Below are 26,610 nucleotides of genomic sequence, written 5' to 3' on the forward strand. Positions count from 1 at the left end.
GCAGTCAATATGGAAATCAATGCTGGGGTTTCTGAAATAACTAAAAATATGCGTATCATATGATCAACTCTACCAGTCTAGATCTATACTTGGCAGACTCTAAATCAACATAGCACAGAGATTCGTGCACAATGATACTTATTGCTACACTATTCAAAATAGCTAAAAAATGAAACCAGCCTAGATGTCCATCAAGAAATAAATGGACATGGAAAATGTGGTACACGTCCAAGATAGGACTTTAGATGTACAGAAAACTGAAATCATGACATTCGCATAAACAGAACTGGAAATCATTTATGTTAAGTGAAATAATTCAGATTCAGACAAGTGGCACATGCTTTTTCCCTCATATGCAGAACTTGCTCATATGTATGTTTAAACATGCGTGTTTGTGTTTAGATCATGAAACTAGAAATGGGACAATGAGGGATAACGAAAAAGAGAGGTTAGTGTAATATGTGTGATATGAAAGCAGAGTGCTGCTGTGTTGGAGGAAAGGGATTAGCACAGGGGAGCCAGGGGAAAGGGGGAGGGGGAGGGGAGGGGAGGGGAGGGGGAGGGGGAGGGGGAGGGGGGAGGGGGAGGGGGAGGGGGGAGGGGGAGGGGGAGGAGAGTGATTAAGTACATAGGAAAATGACATAACGAAACCTGCTACTTTGTATGCTAACTTTCAAAATTAACAAAGGATGTACTTTACATTTCAGAGGTACTAAGTGATTCCATTCCAGAAATTTTCACTAAAAATGTGAAGTTTCTGAGATGATGGATATATCAATTAACTTGTTTTAATCACTCAATATTGAAATGACAAAGTCACTTTGTACCATATAAATATACAAAACTCTTATTTGTCAACTTATAATTAATTTTTGAAAGATTAATCTTTTGTTGTAGGTGATAAATGATTCTCTGCGTCATCCTTGGGAACTTGTTTTGATAGAAAGAGCACTCTAGCATATGATGTGTGAAACTTGAGGACATGGATAGTGTGGATGTACAGGAAGTGGCGATAGTAGGGAAGAGCACAGATGCATGCTGGGAGATTGGGAGAGCTTAGACACATTGCACATCATATTTTGCTTTGTGCAGAAGCTGAATTGCCAGCTCGCTGTGTGGGGGAAGGTAGAGGTGTGTCTTTGTGTCTTAATGTTCTTAAGAGGCTGCAAGCCTTGGTTTCTTCATTTTCCTCTGTGGTGGAGCTTGCCCATGTACTGACTGAAGGGCTACATGCATTATTTCCTATTCCTTGAGAACCCTGTTGATGCGCCTTTCTCTCAACTTTTGAGACTCTTTCTCAGGGCAGGATGGAGTTGCTAGGGAGTGTGGCTTGGCACCCTTGGATGGAGGGGGCTATAGAATGGTTGTTAAAGCATCCTTTTGGCTGATCACAAGTGATCCTATACTGAGAAGTGTAGTGTATCTTTTAAGCTGTCCAAGGGGAGGGCAAATGATATAATGAGCAAGTCAACATCTGGATGGTTGTGGCAGTGTTCAGAGCACTAGACAGTCCGTGTGGCCTCAGTACTATCGCTGAGCGAATCAAGGACTGTAGGCTTCTTTCCTCTTGCTTTCAGGGCCCCCATTATTCCTTGAGCATCTGTAGCTGGTACTGCAGATTCAATTTTTGATTATTATCTTGTCAAAAGCCTTAGGAATGACTTCTTGAATTTTTTTCCTCTTGGGAATTTGTTTCAATAGAAAGAGAAGTCCAGGATATGACTTGTGAAATCTAAGGGGTAGATTGAATGGATACAGAGGAAGCAATACTTTATGACTCTGGGCACTCCAGAGCTCTTCTAGAATTATTCTGAAGAATTCTGATGCTTGAGGTCTGACCACCCATTCTCACCCAGCTGCACACCACTCTGAACCTTTCGCTGTGCTTATCTATGTGCAGTTTACCTAGAGCCAGAGCCGGGAGTACCACATTGTTGTGGCTTCCTTCCTTGATCTCACTCTATTCCTGACTAGAGGGTTTCCATACACCAGCAGCAGTTGCAGCTGGGAATATGCAGATGCCCTCTTTAGCTAAACTTCTCCTCAAGAGCAAATGGCAAGAACTGCAGTGGGAGAAGAAATCAGCTTTCCATCCACTCTGGGCTTGTTGACTTATTACCTTGTTTGTCATCATACAGAATGCTGAGGGTTTAGACTTTGAGGACTTTAGACAGAACAGAAATTCCTGATACTCTCTGTAAAGGCACCTTACTATATCAGTGGATAAGCAGAGAGGTGGATCCTGGGAGATCCAATTTTGATAATCAAGGGAGCTCAACAGCCCATTTGTAGGAAGTCTGTGACCCAAACTGCAGAGCTTAATTTTGGCTATTTTAGTGGCCTTAAACAATTTCTCTAGTTTTACTCATTCAGTGTGTGTTAACGTGTGTGTGTGTGTGTGTGTGTGTGTGTGTGTGTGTGAACATGTATACACTACTAAAGCATATGAAGGTCAGAAGACAACTTTCAGGAGTCATTTCTTTCCTTCCACTGTGATTGAACTCAGGTCTTCAGGGTTGGTAGCATGTGACTTTACCCACTGAGCCATCCCACTAGGCCCCAGCTGCAAAGCCTTGGGAGAACTGCCAGAAAATTTTAGTTCCCAGAAGCACTGTGTTAGGCATTTTCAGTATGTGCTAAGAACATATCCCAGTCATTAAGGAGGGTTTAAGATGTGGATTCCTGGTTGACGTCCACGCCAAGTGAGTCAGAGTGGCCTGAGGGTTCTTTTAAGAGTCACTCAATAATAAATGTGCTGGGGGATGTCCTTGAAGTTTTATATTCTAAGTTTGAAGAAAACATTTCATGGTTTAAAAATATTCATAAATTTAATGTTAATTTTGGTTTGAATACCATGGGAGGCAGTGTTCTAATGTAAATCCTAATTACCTGTGCCCTTGTAATTATCCCTTGTGGTGAAAGTGAGTGATATCTCTAATTTCTATTTAGTACAACATGGCAAATGGACTTCTGCTTCCTAGGTTGTGTAACATTATATACAAGAGAAAGGAATTTGCAGGGATAACTAAGTTCTTCATTATTTGTTGTAATTGATAGGGTAATTCATTTGGTGGGTCTCAATTGAACAGGCAGACAGAAAGGCTACAGTAGAGCCATCCTTCTACTTACCTTAAAGAAAAGCCATGCTATAATGTGGAAAACAAATGCAGTGTTTGGGAAGCCCCTGAGAGGCAGGGGCAGCCTGAGAGCCACAGTCACAAGACTTGAGCTCTGTCAGTGTCCCAAGAGTTCCAGAGAGGAGCTAGGATCTCAGGTCAGATTGTAATAGCTGTCAACCTCATGCTACTTCCTGTGAGCCCCTGAGAAGAGGAACCAGAAAAGCTGAGCTGGGCTCTGTGCTCAGACAGGAAAAGCCTGAGGTATGCAATGCACATTGACTAGAACCTGCTGTTAGCAACAGCAACAGCAAATAAATATATCTCATTTCTCAAGTGTTGTAAGAGAAGCACCATCAACCCATTTGATTTACAACACACACCAACAGTTTTCAGTCAGGGTCCAGGTACCATTGGGGGAACAGGGAACTTTTTCAATAAGTACATGGATGCAGAAATTGTCAAGAGCATCCATTTTCCCGGGCTTGACCTAATCCACAGCGCTATTTGCTGTGGTTGCCTGGGAAGGTGTCTACATTTTGTGCAGCCATGTAAAAAACCCTTCTGTCCTACCTGTGTTCTCCCATCTGTCATTTCATACATTTCCACCAAGAAATGTGTTTTTTCATGTCTGAAATCTTACCACTGTTCGTTTTTCAGGGATATAAAAATCATTGCTACTGATGATGTCTTCACTCTATCAAAACTAGTTTGTCTGCTGTGGGGTTGGTGCCTCTCTGTCTTTTCATGTATCTATGAGAGTTATAAATAAGGCTTTGGAAATGGTGTTTCTGCTTCAGTTGTGATACTCTGAACTCAAGTATATTGTAAAGCAAGATAGCTAGAAAGATCATAGCTTTTATGTCCCCTTTCATTTTGTGTGCCTATAGTAAATCCTTGGAAGAGGCATGTGGGAAAAAGCACAGAGAATGTCTCCTATACTGTCATCTCTCCAGGATACAGTGGAAGCAGTAATGGCAGAAAGTGTGACTGGGCTCAAGTATGAGGGAAAGGGGAGACTAAAGTAGAATGTGATGGTTAAGCTTGGGAATGTTGAGTAGTGAAAGCTTGTTTTGTTCAGTTGGCAATTTCATGCAAAAGTCTGTTTCCTGAGCTCAGTGTCTATGTTAGAATTCAGAAGAAGATGCTGGGACAGGTGTTCATACTTTCATTGGAATTGAAAAACTAGGTCAAAAATTTTCTTTGACAAAAAGCTAATTTGATTTGGTTGATTGGTTTGGTAATGAGGACTTCGGCTTTGCCAATTACATTTTCTGAAGGAATAGCTTTAAAAATTGAAGACACCAATTCTGTAGTTCTGAAATTTGGAGAAATTTATTTAATGTTTGAAGTGTTTTAATTAAAATATTATAATGATAATGGAGTTTTATAACTAGCAACATTTTTATTTTCTGATCTTTTGTCTATAATGGGCCACAGAAAATGCTTCCATGTAAAAGAGTAAGAGTACACTTTAATATGCCTTGGTAAATCCTGGCTATTCAAGCCTTCTGTGTGTCTTTATGAACTTTAGGTTTCTTTTTCCTAATGACATAAAAAATACATTGGAATTTCATTGAAGACGGCATTGAATCTGTAGATCTCTTTTTGGTATATAGCTAGTAATTCTGCAAACATGTGAGCATGACAGAGCTCTTCACCTTCCTGTGTCTTCAACATTTTCTTCAGCATTTTATTATTTCATGATAATAAAAGATCTTTATTATCATGGAGTTTTTTTTAATTTCCTGATTAGGTTTATTTCTAAATATCTGGTATTCTTCTTGAAGCTATTGTGAATGAGATTTCTCTCCCCAGATTTTTTTTGGCAAATTCAGAAAAACCGATTTTTGTATGTTAATTTTGTATCCTGCTACTTCGCTGAAGTATCTATCAGATCTGAGAGTTTTCACATCATCTTTGGGGTCTTTTAACTATAGAATCCCATAATCTGAAAATAGGGAGAGTTGTATTTCTTCCTTTCCTGTGTATGTCCTTCCAAAGGTTTTTTATTGCCTTGCTGCTTCTCTAAGACATAACACACTGTGATGAATAAGGGTGGCTCCCTGGTCTTTAACCTGATTTTAGAGGACATGCTATTAGCTTTTTCCACTCAGTAATATTGGGCACAGGTATCCTAGGTAGCTTTTATTATATTGATGTGTGTTCATTCTAGTACCAATTTCTTCAGACTTTTGTCATGAAAGGATGATGGTATTTAAAGACAAAACAAGAATGGATAGAGAAAATGTGGTACATTTACACAATGGAGTACTACTCAGCAGAAAAATAAAACAATAGAATCTTGAAATTTGCAGGAAAATGGATGGAACTAGAAGAAACCATTCTAAGTGAGGTAACCCAAATCACAAAAAGATAAAAATGGTATGTACTCACTCATACATGGATTTTCAACATAGAGTAAAGGATTACCAGCCTACAATCCACACTGCCAGAGAAGCTAGTAAACAAGGAGGACCCTAAGAGAGACATACATGGTCCCCTGGAGAAGGGGAAAGGGACAAGATCTCCTGAGGAAATTGGGAGCAACGGAGAAGGGGGAGGGAGCTAGGAGAATGAGAAGGGGAGAAGAAGGGGGGGGTGAGGAGGACATGAGGAAGTAGAAAGGTTGAGTTGGGGGAAAAATAGAAGAAAACACGAAAGGAGATACCATAATAGAGGGAGACATTTTAGGTTTACAGAGAAATCAGGCACTAGGGAAAGGTCTGGAGATCTACAAAGATGACACCAACTAACAATCTAAGCAACAGAGGAGAGGCTACATTAAATGCTCTCTCCTGATAATGAGATTGATGACTGTCTTATATGCATCCTATAGCCTTCATCCAGCAGCTGGTGGAAATAGAAGCAGACACTCACAACTGATCACTGAGCTGAACTGGAATCCAGATGCAGAGAAGAATGAGTGATGAACAAAGGGGACCAGACCAGGCTGGTGAACAACAGGGAGCTCTTGGTCCCCAGACTGATAGCTGGGTTACCAGCATGGGACTGATCCAGACCCCAAGAACATGGGTTTCACTGAGGAAACCTAGGAAATCTATGGGACCTCCTGTAGTAGTTCAGTACTTATCCCTAGCATAGGTGTGGACTTTGGGAGCCCATTCCATATCGAGGAATACTCCCTGAGCCGAGACACACAGAGGTGGGCCTAGGCCCTATCCCAAAGGATATGATAGACTCTGATGACCCCCTATGGAAGGCCTTACCCTCCCTGGGGAGCAGAAAGGATATGTGATAGGGAGGGTTTTAGTTTGGGGGTGGGTGGTAGAGCAGTAGGGGAGAGAGAGGGAACTGGGATTGACATGTGAAACAATCTTGTTTCTAACTCAAATATAAAAAATTGAAAAAAACCAAAAGAAAACAAAAACACCTTTCAGCATCAACTGAGATGAGCTCTAGATTTCTCTCCTAAAATTATTGGTTTGCATTTATTGAACTATCCTTGAGCAACTTGGTCATGTTGTATGGTCTTTTTTAATGTGTTCTTAAGTTCTGCATGTAAGTATTTTGTTGAGAATTTTTACATCTATGTTCATTGGGAAAATTTGCCATAGTTTTCTTTCTTTTCCCATTTCCTTTTCTATAAAGTCTTTATCTAATTTGGGTATCAGGGTAGTGCTAAGTCAGGAGAAATGAGAATGAGTTTTGTAGTATGGCTTTTCTTTGCATTCATGGAAGAGTTTGGGGAATGTTTCTGTTACTTCTTTAAAGATTTGATTGAACTTGGCAGTGAACCTGTCTGTCCTTGAAATGACTGTTATTCTTTCAGTCTTGCTGTTTATAGTAATTTGTTTAAGATATTTATAGTCTCTTAATTTAGTTTTGGTAGATTGTATTTGGATAGGAATTTGTATACATTTTCTAGGTTTTTGGACTGTAAGTTTTCAAAGTATTCCTAGCAAATTATGTTTTTAATTGTAACCTATAGTAATATCCATTTTCATCTCTGATTTGGGTTTTTTTATTTCTTGATTGGTTTGGATAGATGATTTTCAATCATATTTATATTTTCAAATAAACAACTTTTTGTTTTATTAATTCTTTTAGTGTCAATTTCATTATTTTCTGTCTGGGTCTCTAAACTTATTGCCATACTCTATTTTGAGGTTTGGCTTGCACTTGTTTCTCTAAGAAATTGAGGGAACATTAAACTGCTTATATGATCTCTGTCTTTTAATGTAAGTATTTATAGGCACAAGCTTTCCTTTTAGAACAGCCTTTGAGTTCCTCAAAAGTTGTGAGATGTTTTTGTTTTCACTTGTTGTTCAGCAGTTCTTAAATATTGTATTGTTTAATTTCCAAATATTTATATGATTTTTGTGCTTCATTCTGTTACTGATTTCTAGTTCAGTTCTACTAAAATAGTTACAAGCAATTGTTCCATTCCTTTTGTATTTTTTGATTTTCTTTATGGCTTAAAGTATGGTACATTTTAGAGACAGCTTCATTGTTTGCTGAAAAGACTGCGTGTTCTATAGCTGTTAGATGTGCTACAAACAAACTCTGAAGTTTCTGTTGTTTTTTAGTCTGGATGATCCATATGTCGATGAGTGGGATATTGAAGCCACCCATTATTACAAGGCCTTTTGATGTCTGTTACTATTTGTTTTATGGATTTGGGAGCCCCAGAATTTGGTGCATCTATTTATCATTGCCATAGGTTTCCCTTTCCCACTGTTATTGATTCTTGCAGATTTCATATTATACATTATAGCTGGAATTTTTTTTTAAATCTTGTCTGGTCCGGATGTACTGGTTTCTTTCCTGCCTGTGGTCCCTGCAGCCACTTGTAAAATAATCACTCTGACACTTAATATTAATTACAATTGCTTGGCCAATGGCTCTGACATATTACTAACTAGCTCTCACAATTAAATAAACCCATTTCTAGTATTCTATGTTTTACCACAAGGCTCATGGCTTATTACTTTACAACCCACTTCCCTGGTGGCTACTTGTTGTCTCCCTGACTCCAACTGTTTTTTCTCTGTATCTTTGTTTGGACTTCCCACCTAGTTATATTCTGCTTGGTCAATGGCCAGATCAGCATTATTCAATAACCAATAAAAGCAACACATATTCACAGCACACAGAAGGACATCCCACATCAATGCATCCCAACCCCACTCATCTCCCTCTCCCCCTGCACCCTCCCTCCACCCTTGCAACCTCATTCCCCAAATTTAGAAGAAATACAAAAAACTAAACAAACAAAAACAACAAAACACAAAACAAAACAAACAATAAAGGAGAAGAATCTCATGATGGAAGCTGCAATGTGTCTTGTTGTTTGATTACACCATTAACCCTTTAGTCCTTTCATCTTTACCTGTACATGTTCATTACCATGAGTTGTTGGTCTGGTTCAAGGCCTCTGGTGAAAATGGGCTGTCACTGGGGCTCCTCTTGGATATCCTGATGTTGTCCTATGTCATGGAGATCCTGCTGTTTTGGATCTGTAGATTTGTCCCCTTCACATGCTCCAGCAATTCATAGATGGGGTGGATGTTGGGGTGGGCCAACTCTTAGCCCTGGTTCTGGGCCTGGGTGGTAGCTGGGTTGGTCAGACTGCCAGCTTTCTCCCTTTGTCAGTACCCAGTACCCGGGTGAACTATCCATCACTTACTTGGCCAGCCCATCCAATGCAGCCTGCATCAAGGAGTGGGGAAAATTCTCCTGCTCCCAGACCCTCAGGTCCAGCTCACTCACACTAATACCACCAAGGCCAGCTCCACCGTCTTCCCAGGCAAGGTGCAGGTTCTTCTTTCTCTTGATTTCTGTGGGGGTAATAAGAAGGGTGGGAGTCAGCTCTCCTGTTCTCATGCCTCAGGGATGGCTCACCCGAGTTCCCAGAGTCCCCACATCAGGGTTAGCTGTATGTGCTGCAGCTGTGAGGGGTAGGGCTAGTTCTCCCACTCTTGTGACCCCAGTGCCCACTCTCTTACAGGCTGCTGGTAACAAGGGGTGGGAGGTGAAGGGTATCTTTCCCTCATTCATCCTACCACAAGGCAGATGGGGGTTCAGCTCTGCTGTTGTCACACCCTCAGGGACAGCTCACCTGTACCACTGCCAACACTAGTGTACTGCCCTGGTAAGGTGCATGCCTGAGGTGAGGGGTATGGTCTTTGGTGGCAACATGGGCCACAGCCATCAAAACAGACCCTTGTTGTGGTAGAACCATGGATACAGACATAGTCCTAGGCCACACCCAGGGCTCAGATGTCACCATGGCCATAGGTGGCAGTGAAGGCCACCCAGTTCAGCATGGCCCCCATGACAGCATGACCCTCAGACACCAACATGGCCCAGTACACCCTCACTGTTGGCTACTACGAAATGATTTGCTCATCTGCTTGGAAGAGCAAGTTAAAGTGCCACCAGGGAGGAAGCAATGCCACAAACCATGGCTGTGAAGTTTTCAAGTTTCCCAGACTGAGAACCCTTGCAGGAATCTTCTGAAACCCTAAGATGAGAAATTTAAGGAGCATTGCATCACCCAGGTGTTGCTGCTGGTCTCAAACACAAGAGCTTCCAGTATTCCTGTTCTGTCACTGTTGGTGTATTTGAACGGGGTCTTTCACTCTCTATAGCTACAAAGTTTTTGTCACATGAATATTTGGATAGTTCCTGGAATTATTGTATTGACATATTTAAATATTTGCTCTTTAATTTCAGTCTGTAGTAGTAGAAAGCTTGCTAGGTTATGGTTTAAAGAAAGCTTAGGAACAAACATGATTATCGATTATTGCCACTTCATTCTCAATAAATTAGTCCATAGTCAATATATGACAGTGATCTGGAGTACATGTAAATATCCAGTCCCTTTGGAATACTATGTGCAAAATTCTTAACACTGGGCCAAGTATACAAACTTCATTTAAATAAAGATTCAAACATTTTGATGTGATAGTAAAGATTAACATGGGGGGGGAATATCAGGGCAAATTTCCTTAAAAAAGTCACACAGCAAGTTATGTATATTTATCATGTATGTGATGATGTCTAAATACAGACATAGAATGGAAAAAACCAAACAAAAGTCTTTACTACTTGCCATGGTTATTCTTTTGTAGTCAGGACAGTTAAAAATCTGTTCTCAGCATTTTAAAGTAAACAATACATTGTTAAATATGTCTAGTCACCATGTACAATGTAAGTCACCATGTATAATATAAGTCACCATGTACATGTACCAGTCACCATGTGAGAACTCAAGTTGTACAACAGAGCTCTTAAAAACTCCATTTTTCCCAAGAAATTATTTTTATTAGTTCAAATTAGAAACAAGCCTGCTTCACGTGTCAATCCCTTCTCCCTCTCCCTCACCTCCTTCCCCCCACCTACTCCCCACCCCATCCCCCCTCTGCTCCCCAGGCAGGGTAAGACCCTCCATGGAGGATCCCCAAAGTCTGTCATGTCATCCTGGACAGGGCCTAGGCCCTTCCCCATGTGCCCAGGCTGAGAGAGCATCCCTCTATGTGGGATGGGCTCCCAAAGTCCTTTCTTACACCAGGGATAAATACTGATCTACTACCAGAGGCCCATAGAATGCCAAGGCCTCCTCATTGACATCCACGTTCAGGGCTCTGGATCAGTCCTATGCTGACCTCCCAGACATCAGTCTGGAGTCCATAGGCTCCCCCTTGTTCAGGTCAGCTGATTCTGTGGGATTCACCAGCCTGGTCTTGACCTCTTTGCTCTTCACTCCTCCCTCTCTGCAACTGAGTTCCAGAATTCAGTTCAGTGTGTACCTGTGAGTATCTGCCATTGCTTCCATCAGCCTCTGAATAAAGGCTCTAGGATGGCATATCAGGTAGCCATAAATCTCATTATAGGGGAAGGGCATTTAGGGTAGCCTCTCCACTATTGCTTAGATTGTCAGTTGGTGTCATCCTTGTAGATCTCTGGAAATCTCCCTAGTGCCAGATCTCTCCTCAAACCTATAATGGCTCCCTCTGTTATGATATCTCTCATCCTGCTCTCCTCTACTCTTCCCCAAACTCAACCTTCTTGTTCCTCCATTTCCTCCTCTCCCCTCCTCTTCTCCTCTCATTCTCCCAGCTCCCTCTCCCCTACCCTTATGCTCCCAATTAGCTCTGGAGATCCTACCTCTTCCCATTCTCAGGGGTCCATGCATTCTTCTATTATGGTCCTCCTTGTTTCCTAGTTCCTTTGGTGAAGAGGATTGTAGGCTGGTAATCCTTTGCTCTATGTCTAAAATTCATATATGAGTGAGTACATGCCATGTTTGTCTTTTTGTGACTGGGTTACCTCTCTCAGGATGGTTTTTCTAATTCCATCCATTTGCCTGTGAAATTTCAAGATTCCATTGCTTTTTTCCTCTGAGTAGTACTCCATTGGGTAAATGTACTACATTTTTTTTCTATCCATTCTTCAGTTGAGGGGCATCTAGGTTGCTTCCAGGTTCTGGCTATTACAAATAATGCTGCTATGACCAGAGTTGAAAATATGTTCTTGTATGAATGTGCATTCTTTGATATATGCCTAAGAGAAGAATTGCTGTATCTTGAGGTAGACTGATTCCCATTTTCCTGAGAAACTGCCATACTGATTTCCCAAATGGTCTTACAAGTTTGCACTCTTACCAGCAATGGAGGAGTGTTCCTTTTTCTCCACATCCTCTCCACCATAGACTGTCATTGGTGTTTTTGGTTTTAGCCATTCTGGCCGGTGTAAGATGGTATCTCAAGAGTTGTTTTGTAAACTCCATTTTAAAATTAATTTTATTTAAATTAAAAACCCATTTTACCTACCAATTCCAGTTCCTTCTCCTTCCTGCCCTCCCATTCTGCCCACCCACCAACTCCCCCATCCACTCCACAGGGAAGGTGAGACCTCACATGGGGGATCATCAAAGTCTGTCACATCATTTGGGAAAGGAACTAAGCCCTCCTCCATGTATCTTAGCTGAGAGAGTATCCCTCCTTAGGGAATGGGTTCCCAAAGCCCAATCATACACTAGGGATAAATACTGGTTCCATTGCCAGAGGCTCCGCAGACTGCCCAGGCCTCCCAACTGACATCCACATTCAGGGGGCCTGGTTCAGTCCTATGCTGGTTCCCCAGCTGTCAAACTGGGGTCCATCAGCTCCCACTTGCTCAGGTCAGCTTTTTCTGTGGCTTCCCCAACATGGTCTTGACCCCTTTGCTCATCACTCCTCTCTCTCCACAACTGGATTTCAGGAGTTTGGCTTAGTGCTTAGTTGTGAATCTCTGCTTCTGCTTCCATTAGTTACTTACTGGGTGAAGTCTCTATGATGGCATTCAAGGTAGTAATCAATCTCAATATAGGGGAAGGGCATTTAAGGTAGCCTCTCCACTATTGCTTAGATTCTTAGTTGGGGTCATCATTGTGAATCCCTTGAGATTTCCCTAGTGCCAGATTTCTCTTTAAACCCATAATGGCTCCTTCTATTAAGGGATCTCTTTTTGTGTTCTCCTTGTCTGTTCTCCCAACTTGACCTTCCTGTTTCCTCACGACCTCCTCACCCCTCCTTTTTTCCCCTCCTCTTTCTCCTACCTCCCTCTCCCTCCCCCATGCTCCCAAATTGCTCAGGAGATTTTGTCCCTTTCCTCTTCTCTGGGGGACCATGTATGTCTCTCTTAGGGTCCTCCTTGTTTCCTAGTTTCTCTGGGATTGTGGATTGTAGGCTGGTTATCCTTTGCTCTATGTCTAATAGCCACTTATGAGTGAGTACATACCATGTTTGTCTTTCTGTGTCTGGGTTACCTCACTCAGGATGGTCTCTTCTAGTTCTATACATTTGCCTGAAAATTTCAAAATTTCATTGTTTTTTTTTTTTTCTGCTGAGTAGTACTTCATTGTGTAAATGAACCACATTTTCTTTATCCATTCTTCAGTTGAGGGGAATCTAGGTTGCTTCCAGGTTCTGGCTATTACAAACAATGCTGCAATGAACATAGTTGAACATATGTCCTTGTTGTATGAACGTGCTTCTTTTGGGTATATGCCTAAGAGTGGCATTGCTCTATCTTGAGGTAGACTGATTCCCATTTTCCTGAGAAACCACCATACTGATTTTCAAAGTGGCTTTACAAATTTGCATTTCCACCAGCAAAGGAGGAGTGTTCCCCTTTCTCTGTATCCTCTCCATCACAAAATGTCATTGTTGTTTTTGATTTTAGTCATGCTAACAGGTATAAGATGGTATCTCAGAGTTGTTTTGATTTGCATTTCCCTGATGGCTAAGGATGTTGAGCAATTTCTTAAGTGTCTTTCAGCCATTTGAGATTCCTCTCTTGAGAATTCTCTATTTAGATCTGTACCCCACTTTTTAATTGGATTCTGTAAGGCAAAACAAACTCCAGTTTTAAAAGTAAAAGAGAGGCAGGGGAGGTGGCTTATACTTGGAATCCATGCACTCAGGAGTTGGTGCAAGTCCATTGCTGTGACTTCCTGCTCAGCTTGGGCTGTTTACTGATGCAGCTCTCTGAGACTGATAGGCCTCTCTCAGCCCAGATGGGCTTGGCTCAGGGACTGTGGGGCCAGACAGTCAACAGTGACCTAAATCAACCTGAGGGAGTGGCTCTCATGTTGGTTGTCTTGTGTAAATGAAGATGTCCATGAAGAATTAAGACATGGATAGAGGAGTGAGCATGTTTGTTAAAGAAGCAGGAAAGATTAAGTAAGACTCCTGTGGTTAGAGGGATTCTTAGGGGGAGCAGGTGTTTTTTTTTGTTTGTTTTTTTAATAGGATTTATGGCAGAAATGGCACAAAGAATGAGATAATTTCTATAGAGCTTCATTAATTCTTTGGTCATACTATACTATGAGCAAATGGGTGGGTGGATGGCTTATATGCTCTGTGTATAACCCCCTGGCCTACCTGGGGAGTTATCACACACTATTTGCCCAGTCAAGGGGAGTGTTCAGACATCGATGCCACCTTTGCTCATTCTTTTTTTTTTCCACTTTGATATGGTTGTCAGCCACTGACTTTCTGCCAGCCATCAGTTACACCATGTGTTAAATTATGTATTGACTTTGGTTGTCAGGTCATGTGGCCAGCTTGTTGTTTGCCACAGACTCTTCTCTTTACTGCCAATGGGAGAGACTGCTTACCACAGCTACCACAATGTATCTGTAGCCTTCTTGGTTACCTCCTAGTTAAAGTTGTCTCCTTCCTAGAATAGGTAAAGACTCTTTAGAAGTGCCCCGTGTATTGCTAATATCAACAAGCCTATGTGAAAAGGCAGCTGCTGTGCCTTGCACATGTTCTTTGGACTGGGGGTGGGTAGGTGGCCAGGGTGATTCTGGGGAGGCAGCTGAAGCCTGCTGAGACTGGCTTTATTCTTTTCTCAGATGTCTGTCTTTTTCCACTTATTAGTTCAGGTATATCAGGCTCAGCTACAAGCTCTCTTATTTACTTTCCTGGGCATTCCTGACCTTGTTGTTTTAACTTTACATTCTGTTCAACCATAATATTGGTTAATACCATAATAATAGTGAACTTCAGGGTAGCTTAGGCTATAGAGTAAGAGTCTGTCTCAACTCCCCCACATTCCAAGATAGAAATTTCAATAATGTTGGTGCCAACTCCAGACAGACAGATTTGGTCAATTGGAAGATGGGATCAGAAGGAATCTGAAGCTCAGCATGTTTGTAATTCTTCTGGAATGGTCTCTCAGAACTCTTCCTTCTGGTGTAATCTCAACATTTTGCATTTCAACATAGAAAATTTGCACATGGAAAGGGAATCAGGAACTTTCATTTGTCCTGACACATTGATAAGTTATAGCTATGTTTATCATCCAATATCTGCTTCTAATAGATCTTTATTTGAGCTTCAGAGAGACACAGTGACTGTTTCAAAATCACTCAGGGAAAAACCAAACCAAACCAAACCAAACTGTAACTGAATCAAAAATCTAGGTCTGTTTTTTAAAATAAACTAACCTATGATGTTATGTTACTAAAAGCTGGGCAGAGTGCTAGTAAAAAAAAAGACTGTCCATGTATTTAAAAGGCAATTGTTGTTATGGAAGAGAGGGTAGAATACTATACAAGCCAGAGGTCTGGAAGGACTGCTGGGCAATAGTGCCTTGTGTATTCACTCAACAGGGCTGTTGTATTAATTACTTCACAGCAGCTGCAGTGGCCTGTACAAACTCTCCACCAGAAAAAAAAAAAAAAACAGTGAACAATCCCACATGGATAGGGAGGTGTAGGTGGACTTTTCTTTCCCACCTGTCAGTTCAGAAATAACCACAAAGAGGTTTAATAGTAATTATAAGTGCTCAGCCATTAGCTCAGGCTTGTTACAAGCTAACTCTTACATTTTAAATTAACTCCTAATTCTTATTTACCCTCTATGTGGTGGTACCTTCTTTCTACATAGGACATTCATCTTGCTTCTGTCTGCATCTCTCTCGACTCCCTAGGATCCACCCTTTTTCTTCCCAGTGTCCTTAGTCTGGTTTTCCCACATAACCTTATCCTGTCCAGCTATTGGCCAGTCGGCATTTTATTATCAACAAGAGTAACATATTTCCATAATGTACAAAAGCATTATTCTATAGCAGGGAGGGACTTACAAGGTCTCACCCATAGCTGAAAACATCTGGCTTAGAAGACTGCTGGGATAGCGAAGTCAGTTGTCTTCAGGGAAGTGGCCCCTTGTAGGTTGCCCATGCTTCAGTGGATGGCTCAACACCTGTGCATACACAGGTGGCACTGACTGGAATCATTGGTTTATGAAGAATGGACATAAAGTAGGGAGCTCCCACATCAATGGTGGCCTTCTAGGAAGAAGGAATATGGGGAAGATGATCAAAATTTATTATATGGATGTGTGTAATCCTCCAAGAATAAATGTAAAAAATTGCTATGACGCTGATTTCTTTCTTAGATATTTCTTAGACATGCTGTATTTCTGGAGCTAGCAATATGTCTTATCTTACCTATTGGTAAGTGCAACCTAATTATATGTAACTTTCCACCTAAATGAAATCCCAAAGGAATTTAATTAGTTGTGTATTCTAAATTAGTGGGTTGAATTCAGGGACGGATGACACTCTTCTGAAGACATTTTTCTTTCTCTGAAAGTTGACCAAGTCAGTCAATACAAGGTTAATTCCTTGCTAAAATAGCTTGGATGAAAGTTAGTTCATAAGTATATTGAAATGCTGGCCTAAAAGTGAATAGTTTGAATTTAGGAAGTTGAAAGAATGTACCTAACTTCTTTTGAAATCTTTTTGACAATGATTGTCAACATCTTGCCAACTTAAACTGCATATTGAGCTGCCTTCCAGTGCTGTCAGCAGGACTGAGGTAGAGGAAACAATGCTTAATTAGATTGTAGCGACATGGCTCTTGCACTTTTCATTAAATTAGTGGAGAATCAGCCAGAGTAGATGGCATCTTGAAGGCAATAGAACTCCTTGAATAACTATAAACTTTTCACGATTCACATTGGTGTTTTTGTTTATTTATTTTTGTTGTTGTTGCAGGAATACAGCATTAGTGAAATAATAGCAGCAATGACCTCCCCCAAAAGAAAACCTTCAAAAGAATGAAAAACAAAACAACCAACTAGATTTTTCCTGCATACCATGGGGAGTGTACACCAGTTTCCTTTGAATTGAAACATTCCTTCTTGGAGGGAAAAGGAGGCTTTGAGAACTCAGAGAGCTCATGAAATTTGGAAGACTCCTGAGATACTCAACAGGGTTATGTAGGCAGTGAGCAATTGCTAAAGAGACCATTTTCTGATGGGGCCAGCAGGTTGTGCAGGGACTCCAGTGATGCAGCTGTCATTCTGGGATGGGCTTTGATGATGCAGCTGCTTTCCCATCACAAGTGCTTCTGGAGGTAACCCTAATTCAATTGGTTCACCATCCTAGATGTTGTGAAAACATTTCTTTAGTCTGTTGTCCTATATAGTGTGAGTAGACATTTGTTTGTGTCTCCCCAGGAAAACTCACACAGCAGGAGGCATTTATGACGTCTGTCAAAACAGCTCTGCAGAACCAGACTGGGAGTACTTGAATGTTGCCACAAAGGCAAAACTAACATCAGACTTTCTAGACTCTTCTTAAAGTTCCTTCCCTTTCTGCTAGTGACCCAGCTCCACGTATCAAGTTCTACATCTATAAAGTGCTGCTTGTCCTGTACTCTTAGCTAATCATTAACTGCAGATGGAGCATACTCACCTCAAAAAATCCAAAACATAAAAATGTTCCAAGATCCAGGAGCTTTTTAATGTGGCCATGATGTCACAAGTTGAAAATTCCACAGTTGATCTCACACAACAAATTATAGGACAGACATGGGTGTCAGGAAAACGAAAACATTGATTAAATCATTCTTATCACATAAATAATATGAGGCATAAAAACTGGTTGCATTTCTGGTTTCAACTTAGACCCCCAACCCATAAACAGCTCATTGTATACATACAAATATTCTAAATCTGACCCTCAAAATTCCAAACATTGTCCATCATGAGCATTTTGTATTAGGGATGCTGGAGGCATCGTGATGACCATAGATTGTCAGCTTCTACAGAGGTATTGAGTTTTCATGACAGAGTGGGAAGAACAGCCAACCTAGTGATTACATTTTAAGTTGGTGGTGGGAAAACATTGAGGGTTGAAGAATTCTCAAATTTCATTCTGTAGATAGACGCAGTTTGCCTGTGCTGTTACAGAGGATGGACCATGTAAAGGCTTCAAAATTTCAAGATCTGGCATTGGAGATTTTCACCAAGTCTTCATCTAAACTACTACTTTTATTCTTATATATATATATATATATATATATATAATATATATATATTTTAGAAATTCATACATGAGTATTATATCATTTTTACCTGTATCCCTCTCCAACTCCTCCTGTGTTCCTTCAACTCTTTCTCAATTTCATGACCTTCTTTAAATACTGGTGTGTGTGTGTGTGTGTGTGTGTGTGTGTGTGTGTGTGTGTGTGTGTGTATGTGTGTGTGTAAACATAGCCTGTTGATTCCATTTAGCATTGTTCCATATATGTATATGGATTAGATAACCTCTGAGGAGGCTTATCTCTGGAGAAGACCGAATCTCCCTTTCCTAGCAGCCTATGGAACTTTATCTAGGAGTGGGACCTTGGGAGATTTCCACCATCCATGATACAGTGTTATTTAATGTTGTCATTGTGTTGGTATTGTCTAGGCAATGAACTCAGGTGAAAAGCCCATGACCACAACAGCGACCAGAACAGCAAGATATCCTCAAGGTGGCAATAGTGGCATTTATATCTTAAGGCCCACTCAGTGGGAGAGAATTCATGGCTGGTATTACAGACTTATCCAACTGCTCATGGCTGGTAGAGTCATGGACCCTGGAGAACAACCTACTGCTGTCACTTCCTTAAACCAGTATAATTTCTAACTGCACTCTAAATGCTTAACATTACACCCATAGAGAGGTGTAGTTCCCACCTCTCATCAAAGATGCTGCTCTGAAACAGATAAACACCATTACAGAAAACCACTACTTGTCAAAATGCAGAGGACCACTTGCCACGGGATGCCCAGGCACAACGGCTACATGTACAGCACAACCCCTACACCTAAGACATGGGGAACTTTGTGGAACAGGGCTCAGGAAAGTCAGAGCAGGACATGTTATGAGCTAATGTTGTGTTGTATGACAGGGAAGCAACACTCATGAAATCTCAAAACCTTTATTTTTATGAAGGCAGTAAAGTTGACGTTTATAAACTTATACCCTATTAAAAAGGAACTAGGGGAAGGAAGGAATGAGGTCCTTCAGCCGTAAATATTTATTGAGTACCGTTATTTGCCATTTCTGTACTAGGCATATAGGTGAGCCAAACAGATGGCATCCTTGTCCTCATGGCATTCAATAGGATAGTGGTGGGAGAGAGCAAGAAGCCAAACTGATGCCTATGTGTGCTATGTCTACGTTACTCATGTGCACATATAATGTGGGGTAGAATGACCATCATGCAGGACAAGGAAAGTGTTGAGCATGTCAGTGGAAGAAGACCTCTGATTTTACCTCTTAGGGGCAGATTAACTCTCTGGTCAAGTTTATAGACTTTGGAACTTAATGCCCATGTTCAAGACCCAACAGTGCTACTAAGTAGCTAATATATTGTTGAACACATTATTAAGAGTTCTGTACCTCTCTTTCTTATATAAAATGAGAATACTAGATCCTGCTTTACAGTTTGGTAATGTGGCTTTTCTGGAAACATTAAAAGAAATAATTTTATTGGTGGGTCCATTCCAAAGACAAACAAATTGAGGCTAGCAACTAAACTTACTAGTCCCCATTCAAACTGGTTTCCTGGTTTATCTGTCTCAAATTATCCTCTACTCAATCTCTGTATGTGCATCTCCCTCTGAGAATGTGTACAGGGAAGTCCTTCCTGCTTTGGTCATGACTTAAGGTGGTCTTCTTTTTCTCATGTGTAAGCACGTGATGTGATATGTGTGTATGTGTGTGTATGCATGTTTGCATGTGTGAGCATGTATGGGCATGTGTGTGCATTGGCCAGGTGCTCACACCTAACCCTTTCTTAATCACACTCCACTTGGTATGTTCAGGAAGGGTCTTTTAGGTGAACCCAAAGCTCACCAATAGGCTAGTCTAGCTAGCCAACTTGCAGAGGGGACCCCTGTCTTTGTCTTCCAAGCATTGTTATAGGTGAGTTGCCACACCAAACCTAAATTTGCACAGGTTCTGGGGATCTAAACCCTGTCCTCACACTTGCTGATAGTACACATTTGCTTTAAGCATCAAACTCCCTAGCCCCAATGTGATGTTTTCTCTGTGAGTACTGAAGAACTTGTGTGTCAATCCACTTTAACCCACATAAAGAATCATTTCTTCTGAGAATACCCCAAATCTCCAATACTTAAAACTCCTTTGTCAAACCCAGCATTTAACAATATTTTTCAAAGTTTTCAGGGTGATAAATTATAGCACCACATCTTCAAGCTCCTTTTTGGATAGGAGACCCAAGCAATTAGAGCAAATTTATTGAAGCAGATTTTATACTTATTCTTGTAGCAAAATTTCACCCAAGCTAAGAACAACCACTTAACCATATTGAAAAGCTAATTTAGTTTCAGCCCAGCGAGTTTTGAAATAAGTACTTGTATAATAAAATTTACATTATGATAGTTCTGTAGAAGTTACTGTGTATATATTTATAACTTTGTAATATATGCTATTATGGTTGATTTAATATTCTGTTTATTCCAATTCACATTAAACTCCTGTTTGTTTAATTTCTGGATTCCTGTCAGTGGTTCCAGGCCATATTTCATCATTTTTGCCTTATATAGTGGGAGTAGAGGGTGGCTTTGGTTTAGATAATTTCTAGCTGTGGTAATGATGTATTTTTAACTGCTCATAATTTAGAAAAATGCATGTGTAAATTGTGTCTAAGAAATGAAATAATGAAAACAAAGCAGCTGCTGCTTGAATACAAAAACAAATGAACCCTACCCTTGCTGCTATCACCACCCCCAGAAGCTGCTGGGGATGCTGGGGGGATGTGCTGAAGATCCACAGAGAGAGTGGTCATGGAGACGGAGAAAGAGCTAGCAAGTTTTTAACTACCATTTACTGTAGTTGGGTCTGGAATGTCCCCAAAGGCAAAAGTAATGTAGCTATGTTCAGTTTGAAAAATTATTCATGTCATATGAAACAAATGAAAATAAAAGTATATACCTAATATATATGAAACAAATATATATATATATATATATATATATATATATATATATATATCCCTCTCTCTTAAAAAGTCTAAGAAAGAGAATTATGCTAAGTTTCTAAACAGGTAAGAACCATTCAATATGAAATGAATTTGAATAGGAATGTCTGTTGTTTGGGGGGAGGTATAAACTCTATAAGCCTACATTTTAGAATTAAAATTATTTCCTGATTTCCCTTTTATAGGCAAGAATTCCCTTACTATTGGCTCTGAAGGGGTCTTAGGTCTTGGGTAAACATACTTTGCCTCTGGAGGGTCACTTGGTGCTCCCACCTCTATAGTGATGGTAGTGTCCCCTATGATGACTTTGGTAGGCATCACCCCAGGAGATCAGGGTTCCACTTTTTCTTTTCTCCCAGTCAGGGTATCAGCTCTGAGATTTCCCTGTGCTGGTTTTCTCTTTCTAAAGCACTGCATTTTTACAGACGGACTAATTCTGGTGAATCAACATGGCATCACCTTAACCTTTCCCTTGCCTTTGTTGTAAAAGGAGATGTCAAAAATTGCCATAGCAACAGAACCTTTCTTATTCATGGGATCTACCACTCTTGGACATTATCTAGTGGACACATGATGCAGCCTATTATTTCCCCCCTTCCCAGTAATGATTTTCCTCTTGTCTTAAAATCCCTAATACTTGTAGGTGTGGTGATGCTTATGCTTTTTATAATCTAGCTGGCAGTCATTGTGGATCACAACAACAGCACTTTCTCTGTCATCATTTTACTGAAAACACACTGTCATTAGCTTCATTTTGTAAATCGATTCTCTTTATTGTTATTCATGTTGGATGACAGAAGAAAGGGAGGAGGATTCCTACTGAGATAATTGCACTGTTCCCTCTCTGCAGGAAATACAAAATCTCCTTTATACTTTCATGCCTATAAGCATGCTACTTCAAAAGGCAGTTCAGCAAAGAATCTAATGTTCAAAAAGCCCAGTGGCGTTTTCTGAGCAACACATGATCCAGCTTTTGAAGAGACAAGGTGACTAATGGCTAGTGTGTTGGCCAGATAGCTCCCCGAACTGATGGAGTCAAGGTTTAAAGTAAATGCTCTTTAGTGGTCAGCACTGGGACTTAGGGGCTCACAAGGTAACAAGCCAGTGATGGTGCCAGGATAAGATGTCTGCATTTAGATGGGAGGAGGGGAGAATGGGGAGAGTGAGAGGAGAAGAGGGAGGGGGAACTGGGATTGGAATGTAAAAAATAAATCAATAAAAACAACAGGAAAAGACTCTTCCTTCCCACTGGGCCGCCCTGGCCTCTCCTGAGCCCCACTCCTGCCCAAGGTCCCCATCACCCCAGGATCTCTATTGGCCTGTGGTTGCAGAGAGAGAATCTGATTGCATAGAGTGCACCCATCCAGACAGGAAGGACCTTCCTGAGTCTGGAAATACCTCACTCTTCCTTCCCCCTCTGCCGCCCCAACCTCTCCTGAGTGAGGAGACTACCAGGAGAGGCAAGATCATCCACATTTGCAGACATTGAAGTCTTGGTCCACGAACACCATCGGGTGACAAGAGGAGACAGAGAGAACCCACCTGCACCCACTGGAAGAAGAGAAGGGAAGAAGGCAGAATAAGAACAACTCAACAGAAAGACCAATATGACACCACCAGAATCTAGGGACTCCACACCAGCAAGATCTGAAAAGCACAACACAGAGGAAGAAGAAGAGACAGACCTAAAAATCTACTTCATGAAGATGTTCGAGATCCTTAAAGAGGAAACAAAGAATCTCTTAAAGAAATAGGAGAAAAAACAAACAAAACATTCAAGAAATAAGTAATTCTCTTGAAGAATCTAAAACCAAACAAGTGAAGGAAGCACTGGAAACAGTTCAAGGCATTAAAGCTGAAATAGAAACAATAAAGAAAACACAGAATGAGGGGATGCTGGAAATACAAAGGCTGGATAAATGATCAGGATCTAAGGATGTGAGGATAACCAATAGAATACAAGAGATGTAAGAGAGAATCTCAGTTGTTGAAGACTCGCTAGAGGATATACAATAAATCATCGACCAAAGAAAACCTCAAGTCCAACAAATCTCTAACAGAAAATATCCAGGAAATATGGGGCACCATGAAAAGGCTGAATCTAAGAATAATAGGTATGGAAAAGATGAAGAAATACAGCTCAAAGGTACAGGAAACAATTTCAACAGAATCATAGAAGAAAACTTTCCCAACCTACAGAAGGATATACCTATGAAAGTACAAGGAGCTTACAGAACACCAAATAGACTGGACCACAAAAAGAAGTCCCCTCAACACATAATAATCAAAACACCAAACTTACAGAATAAAGAGAAAATATTAAGAGCAGCAAAGGAAAAAGGTCAAGTAACATATATAGGCAGACCTATCAGAATCACACCTGATTTCTCAATGGAAATTTGAAAGCCAGAAGGCCCTGGATAGATGTCCTACAAACACTAAGGGAACATGGATGCCAACCCAGACTACTGTACCCAGCAAAATTTTCAATCACTATAGATGGAGAAAACAAGATATTCCATGACAAAACCAGATTTAAACAATACATATCCACAAATCCAGCACTACAGAAAGTCCTAGAGGGAAAACTCCAACCCAACGAAGATAACTACACTCAGAAAAACATAGGTAATAGATAATACAACTTTACCAAAAAGGAAAAGAAACAGGAGGGCGAAATACACACACACACACACCACACACACACAACACACACACACACACACACACACACACACACACACACAATGACACCACCAACAATAAATCCAAAACAAATAAGAACCAACAATCAATGGACATTTATATCGCTCAATGTCAAGGGTCTTAACCTCCCCATAAAAAGATACAGATTAACAGAATGGATACAAAGACAGAATCCATCCTTCTGCTGTATACAAGAAATACACCTCAACTTCAGAGACAGGTATTACTTCAGAGTAAAGGGTTGGAAAAAGATTTTCCAATCAAATGCTCCCAAGAAACAAGCTGGTATAACAATCCTAATATCTAACAAATTAGACTTTAAACTAAAATCAATCAAAAGAGATGAAGAAGGGCATTTCATACTCATCACAGGAAAAGTCATCTATGCCCCAAATATGAAGGCACCCACATTTGTAAAAGAAACATTACTACAGCTCAAACCACACATAAAACCACACACACTTATAACAGGTGACTTCAACACCCTGCTTTCACCACTAGACAGGACCACCAGACCAGAAACTTAACAAAGAAACAAAGGATCTAACAGAAGTTATGACCCAATTGGGATTAACAGACATCTATAGAACATTCCATCCAAACACAAAAGAATATCCCTACTTCTCAGTGCCACATGGCACCTTCTCTAAAATTGACCACATAGTTGGCAACACAGCAAACCTACACAGATACAAAAAAAATTAAATAACCCCTTGTATCTTATCAGTCCACCACACTTTAAAACTAGAATTCAACAACAATACAAATTGCAGAAAACCTACAAACTCATGGAAATTGAATAACACCCAATTGTACCATTCCTGTTTGAGGAAGAAATAAAAAGTGAAATTAAAGACTAACTAGAATTTAATGAGAATGTAGACACAACATACCCAAACTTATGGGACACTCTGAAAGCAGTGTTAAGAGGAAAGTTCATAGCATTAAGTGCCCACATGAAGAAACTGGAGGAAAGTCACACTAGAGAATTGACAGAACAACTGAAAGATTTAGAACAAAAAGAATCAAACTCACCACAGAGGAGTAGACGCTGAAATTAATAAAGTAGAAACTAGGAAAACATTACAAAGAATCAATGAGACAAAGAATTGGTTTTTTGAGAAGATCAACAAGATAGACAAACCTGTATCCAAACTAATCAAAAGGCAGAGAGAGAGCATGCTAATTAACAAAATCAGAAACAAAAAGGGGGACATAACAATGGACACTGAGGAAATCCAGAGAATCATCAGGTCATACTTTGAAAACCTGTACTCCACAAAATTTGAAAATCTAAAGGAAATGGACAGTTTTCTGGATAGATATCACTTACCAAAATTAAACCAAGAACAGATAAGCAGTTTAAATCAACCTATAACCCCTAATGAAATAGAGGCATTCATTAAAAGCCTCCCAACCAAAAAAAGCCCAGGGCCAGATGGCTTCACTGCAGAATTCTACCAGAAGTTCAAATAAGAGCTAATACCAGTACTCCTCAAACTGTTCTGCACAATAGTAGCAGGGGGGGACATTGCCAAACTCTTTTTACGAGGCTACAATTACTTTGATACCCAAGCCACACAAAGATACAAATAAAAAAGAGAACTACAGATCAATATTCCTCATGAACACTGATGCAAAAATACTCAACAAAATATTGGCAAATTGAGTCCAAGAACATATCAGGAAAATCATCCACCATGATCAAGTAGGCTTCATTCCAGGAATGCAAGGATGGTTCAATATATGAAAATCCATCAATGTAATCCACCATATAAACAAACTGAAAAAGAAAAAAACACATGATCATCTCACTAGATGCTGAAAAAGCCTTTGACAAAATCCAGCATCCCTTCATGATAAAGATCTTGGAGAGAACAGGAATAACAGGAACATATCTAAATATGACAAAAGCAATGTATAGCAAACCAATAGCCAATATCAAACTAAATGAGAGAAACTCAAAGCGATTCCTCTAAAATCAGGAAAAAGACAAGGCTGTCCACTCTCTCCATATCTCTTCGATATTGTACTTGAAGTTCTAGCTAGAGCAATAAGACAACAATAGGAGATCAAGGGGATACAAATTGGAAACGAAGAAGTCAAACTTTCACTATTTGCAGATGATATGATAGTCTACATAAGTGACCCGAAAAACTATTGGGGAACTCCTACAGCTGATAAACACCGTCAGCAAAGTAGCAGGATCATATTTTCCCCAGCTCTCTGTGATAACAGAAGCCTGACACTGTGATGCAGCTTCTCCTCTGATTACAGGGTTTTTGAGGAATGTCACAAGAACAGCTTTTCCAACATAGGGATACACACAAGAGTGGGGCGGGTGTTCATGGGAAGGGAAAAGAAGATAAGGAGAAGAGGTAGAGGGAGAGATTTGGAATCAGAAGCCTTGTGTAGACAGCTTTGAAGGATCACAGCTCCATGTAAGCATTCTCAAAGTCCAAGCAATGAGTGGCATCCCTGTACCAGGCTTTTTCTGTTAATCCACCAACCAGCTCCCAAACCATGACACAGAGACTTAGTGTTAGTTTGAACACTCGGCCTAGCTTAGACACATTTCTTGCTAGCTCTTTTAACTTAAATTAACCTGTTTATCTGCCTTTTGCTTAATACCTTTCTTATTTCTGTATGTTTTACTTTCACTGCTTCTCTGTGTCTGTCTGGCATGTGCCTGGCTTCTTGCCCCGGGTGTGTCCTTCTTTGTCTCCTACTCCTCTTTCTCTTATTCTTCCCCCCATTTCTTCTCTTTGAGCCTAGATTTCTCCACCTATTTATTCTCTCTGCCCACCAGCCCCGCCTATACTTTCCCTGCATAACTATTGATCATTCAGTTCTTTATTAGACCAATCAGGTGCCTTAGTCAGGAAGGTGAAACAATGCAGTGTATCTTTACATAATTAAACAAATGCAGCTTCAACAAAAGTAACACACCTTTACACAGTTAAAGTAATATTCTGCACCATAAACACATAT

Source organism: Cricetulus griseus (genome assembly GCF_003668045.3).
Source record: "Cricetulus griseus strain 17A/GY chromosome 1 unlocalized genomic scaffold, alternate assembly CriGri-PICRH-1.0 chr1_1, whole genome shotgun sequence".
In the NCBI taxonomy this organism is placed as follows: Eukaryota; Metazoa; Chordata; class Mammalia; order Rodentia; family Cricetidae; genus Cricetulus; species Cricetulus griseus.